This window comes from Onychomys torridus, chromosome X, assembly GCF_903995425.1.
Source record: "Onychomys torridus chromosome X, mOncTor1.1, whole genome shotgun sequence".
Lineage (NCBI taxonomy): Eukaryota > Metazoa > Chordata > Mammalia > Rodentia > Cricetidae > Onychomys > Onychomys torridus.
Window position 1 is genome coordinate 1845600 of NC_050466.1, and position 5330 is coordinate 1850929.

At 42.2% G+C, this 5330-nt stretch overlaps 1 pseudogene; it reads left to right on the forward strand.

Annotated features, from left to right (window-relative positions):
- The first annotated feature begins 4291 nt into the window (after positions 1–4291).
- On the forward strand, positions 4292–5044 carry LOC118573591 (annotated as a pseudogene).
- The last annotated feature ends 286 nt before the right edge of the window (positions 5045–5330 follow it).

The window sequence follows — 5330 nt, forward strand, 5'->3', positions numbered from 1 at the left end:
TTCAGTCTCCTCTTCTAAGATGGTCCTTGGCCCTAATTAGGGGTGGGAGTTGAAAATTATGTCATTTAGTTTTAAGGCTGAGCACTCAGTCTCTTCCCAGACCTTTGACCAGTTATGAGTCTCTGAATTGACTACTGCAAAAAGAAGTTCCTCTGACCAAGGCTGAGAGCATCCCGGATTTATAACTATAAACACTAATATTTAGAAAACAATCATTTAGCCAAACAAAAATAGCAGGTTTTATCCAAAGACCTATGTCCTCCCCAGACATGGCTTTATGAGCAGGGTTTCAATATCAGGCATGAAATCCCCTCCTGTGGTGCAGACTTCCAATTCAATCAGAAAGTGGTCAGTTGGCCTATACCATGTGTGCCATTATTGCAGCAGTAGGCACATGTTGTCTGGCAGATCTGTAGTGTAGCATGCAGGGTCCAGTGCTGGGTAAGACCGTTTATGTGCAGTGAATTTTGAATGCCTACTGTGCACAAGCTAAGGAATTGGAAAGATAAAACCTGTATGTGAGCCATGTAAAGCCTCCAAAAATGAATCCATACTGTAATACAGTCAAGCTCTTGACTAATTTTAATAAGAACACCACACAGAAGGAAAACCATGGCATGGTCATCTCGCCAGTAAAACTGAGGGGATCATGATAAGATTTGGGAGAAGAGTGAATTAGGGGAATTTAAAAAGAAACCATGTTTTGAGAAGCTCAAAACAAGGTAGGACTGTCACAGGATCATCATTGGGTGTTGCTCTGGACTGTGAAGTGAACCCGGAGTTCTGCATCCTTGGGAACCATGGAGTAGATATGAAATGTAGTGTCCTGATAGGCTTTATGTGAAGCTCTATGCCCGAGCCCCATATCAAAGCTACTCCTGTGTGCCAGCTCCATTTATCCCCTACACGAAAATGAGATGATTTATTGATGGCAATAATGATGGATACTTGCTGCAGGATGCAGGAATATATCATAAGAACTCAGCTGGTTATGGCAAAGTCACTACCTGGAGGGATCAAGAATATCCTCCAGAGGAAGCCAAATTCCAAGGAGCTTTTAGTGTTACCTGGCTTGTTATATATCAGCTGTCCTCTGCTATGAAAATCATGTGTGCCTTCATAGTTTTCCCAATTGACTTTTCCCTAAGAAGGGCTAACAGTGTGGACTGATCACTCTCTGGACATTCACACTCCAGGTATTTGGAGGACAGCCCTAGGAAAGGCTTTCTCTGGAATCAGATATCTCCCTTAGCCACTTTCAAGGACTAGCAGTAACAACAGTCCACATGCAAGTCTCCCGATTTAATGTAATTCCACAAGGAGACACCGCCTAGGTCAGGTGGACGTTAAGTAATAGTTTTACACAATTTAGCTCGGACCCTCCTTTCTTACAGCCTTACTAACTTTATAGACCTCTAACTCTTACCTAACCACTTCTAGGAATATTTAGATAACCTTTTGTGCTGACAGCTGTGCTCAGCCAGAACCCCAGTTCAAGCCCCCCTGTAATTATCATCATTGGCAGCATCCGGCCAGGACAATTCCCAGAGGGAGGAAAGTACCTTATCAGAGACACCTCTGTACTCTCTAAAAACAGACTTAAGCGTCCAGGCTACCTGTTTGAGAAGGCCTGGCGGATGTGCCAATTAAGCTTAATTTCCTCCTTTCCCAAATCTTTCCTCCAGTTCCAGATCTCCCTTTAACTATCATCAGAGGCATCTGGTACACAGGTTGCCTAGTGACTGAGCATACTGTCCCCCACCCTGCAGAAAAAACGGCAGATAGCTGGGACAGATAGGAGCCACAGGAAAAAAGAAGGCAGGTTTATTTTCTCCCATTGACCTCCCAATTTACAGATTCTTAACATTTTCTACTAATCATGTTTAAGATTATAGTTGAGCACATAAGATTCCCTCTTCTTAGATATTACCTGAATTCAGCCTTTAGTTAATTCATTTCCCTTTGGGGTTGCAAATGATAATTAACGGTTATTGCCTCTCTATGTGATTCTTATCACCCCTCCGTGTGACCCTAGAAGCCTGGCTTTGCACTGCCAAGGGATTACTGCTTGTAAGTGCATATATACCAAGACTTCCAGGGCACGTAGAGGACAGAGAAGAGAAAAGAGAATGGACGAACTAGATGGGTAAGAACTTGAGAGGAACAAACTGAGATGAGGAAGAACTAGATTGAAGGGCTAGAAGAGAGTACTAGAGGAACGAGATGGAAGATGAGGAAGAGTCAGATTCGAAAGTCCTAGCTGGGGAAGAACAAGGTGAGAAGGACCTAGATGAGGCAGAATTAAGACAAGAGAATTACGATGGAACTTAAGAGGGAGCAGTAGACACAGAGAGAAATCAGGCAAGAAAGGAGCTAGGCACGGGAACAGAACTGAAGCTGTGTAGATAGGATGTTATGCCAGAGGAATTAAAGCAAGTGGACTAGAGAGCTCGGTGTGCTGAGATTCTCTTCCTGAAAATAGTCCTCGACGTTAATAGTTCTCTCTCCTGAGCCCCTGGGTTGTATAATATTGAGGCTGGTTCCTCTAATATTATACAAGAGATACTTATAAGTGACAAACAGCAAATTTTCTATTAGCCCATGACTGTAGAGAACAAAATGAATTTTTAAAACACCATGGTCCCTTATGGTGCAGCATATCAAAGTGTAGGCAGTTGTGAATGGTATGAATAGAAAGTGAACTGAGGCCAAAATCTGAAGAATTGTGAATGCTAGTCTGAAATTTGTACTTAATTCAGAAACAAATGGAGAAAGAACTGAGAATGTGTGTGTGTGTGTGTGTGCGCGCACGGAAACACACACACACACACACACACACACACACACACACACACACACACATATGCAGGTATGCATGCTCTGGGAATTGCCCAAAGCATAGTAAGGACACACCTTACCAATGAGCGCAATAGTTAAAGCTTTTGAACAAGGAAATCCTTTTTTAGTACTCTTCCTTGGGAACATAAATCAGGAGTGTTTGTTTGAGAAGCCTTTTTCTTTTCTGTCTTTTCTTTTTTCCTCAACACTGCAGGATAGGTAAAGAGCTTACTTGTGGATTGATCAGAAAGCCCCTCCCCCTGAGAACTATGAGTTGAAGGAGCAAAAACCAAAAAAAAAAAAAAAAAAAAAAAAAAAAAAAAAAAAAAAATCCAGTCATAACTAAGGGAATTATTCTGGCAGAGGTAGGAAGTTCAAAATACAGACAACTTTGCCAAAAAAATTTCCTCTGATTAAGGTATGAAAAAGGGCAGGCTAATGGAAGCAAATTTATTTCTCAAAGCCAAGAACTAAAATCTTTGTTTGAAATGTAGGATTATTTGAGATGCCGGGAATCTATTTTAAAAAAATTGCCGGGCAGTGGTGGCACACGCCTGTAATCCCAGCACTCAGGAAGCAGAGGCAGGTGGATCTCTGTGAGTTCGAGGCCAGCCTGGTCTACAGAGCTAGTCCAGGACAGGCTCCAAAGCTACAGAGAAACCCTGTCTCGAAAAATAAAAAAATAAAAAAAAAAGGGGGGGGCTGTAATACATAAATATGGCCACTTGGTGTCACCACTGACCGCCAACAGTTTGGAGGGCTCCAACATTTAAACACACACACACACACACACACACACACACACACACACACACACACACACACACGCACGCTTCATCTTTTCTGAATTGAAAAAAGAAAAACAGCCATGACAGCGGGCTCTGAAGTCAGAATACGTGGGCCCAAAACCAACCCGGCTTTAGACACCTATTAGCTGCTGTCCCTTTGTTTTTGAGTTACCAGGTTTCTTAATGGTAAAATGGTATGCTATGTTTAATTGTATTAATAATGTGGAACATTTACAATACATTAAACACTCAATAAATGTTATCTAGTACTAACTGATGAAAATAATGATAATGGTGGTGGTGGCAGTTATGATTAGGATTCCTTGATTAAGGTCCCCAGATTTAAGAGGAACTGTTTGTAGAGAAATAGAAATCTCTACTGTTCCAAGCAAAAAAATTAAAGTGTGGTGCTAATGAAGCAAAGTTTAACGGTTTCCTCAAAAGATATAGATTCTGGGCGGGATATGGTGATTCATTCCCGTAATCCCACTCCTTTGCAGACTAAATCAGGAAGATCATGAGTTCCAGACCAGCACGAATGCCCGCACTTCTACACATAAAAATTAACAAATGAGAGGTAACCCCAGGGGCGCCTGGGCTCGGCTGCCCGGCGAAGGTGGCAGTAATCCTGGGCCCAGGGTGAGGCAGCGCGGGCCTTCAGGAAGATGCTACCAAGAACTTCAGTGGGTTCCTCAATGCAAGGGAACGGAGGCTTGAATTCCAGGGATGCAGCGAGACACACAGCTGGAGCAAAACGCTACAAGTACCTCAGAAGGCCTTTTCGACTTCGGCGGATGGACTTTGAGTTTGCCTCTACCTATTCACTTCCTCACAGAGGGTTTTTAGAAACTTTACTATTGGAAGCAAACAAAGGATCAATGGGCCAGAAATGACCCTGCTTTCTTGGTCCTCTTAAGTGTCTGGCTCTGTGTGTCCACCATAGGATTTGGCTTTGGATTTTTTGAGACAATAAAGCTGCTCTTGTGGGGTATAGTCATAGATTGCGTAGGTGTTGGCCTTCTGATATCAACTTTAATGTGGTTCATCTCCAACAAGTATCTAGTGAAACGCCAGAGCAGAGACTATGATGTGGAGTGGAGGTTCACCATTGATGTACATCTGAATGCATTTTACCTGCTCCCAGTCGCCTTGCATGTTATACAGTTCTTTGTCATCGACCATGCTATCCTCACAGATACGTTTATTGAATATTTAGTTGGAAATACCTTATGGTTGATTGCAGTCGGCTATTATATCTATGTAGCCTTCCTGGGATACAGTGCACTGCCATTTTTGAAAAACACAGTAATCCTGCTCTACCCATTCACACCTCTGGTTGTGCTGTACAGACTGCGGCCGGCCCTGGGCTGGAACTTTACATACATGCTGTGTCCTTCTACATGTACAGAGTGGAATGAAAAGGGACTGCCGCAGTGGAAGTCAGCTGTCAGGTGTTGGGAAAGAACAAGTTCTTATAAAGTCTGTAAGTTACTATTGTAGATACCAAGTTTACAAATTTGAGGTGATACTAACACTATTGTCTAGACCATTCCTTAAAACTAATTAAATGTACATTTCTAATAAATATTTTAAACTAAAGCCAAAAATTGAATGAATGAATGAATAGAATGCAGTTTTTCATTTATAAAATTCATTTCCATGGTGAATCCTGACGCTAAATGTGGGCTTTAACATTACTCTCAT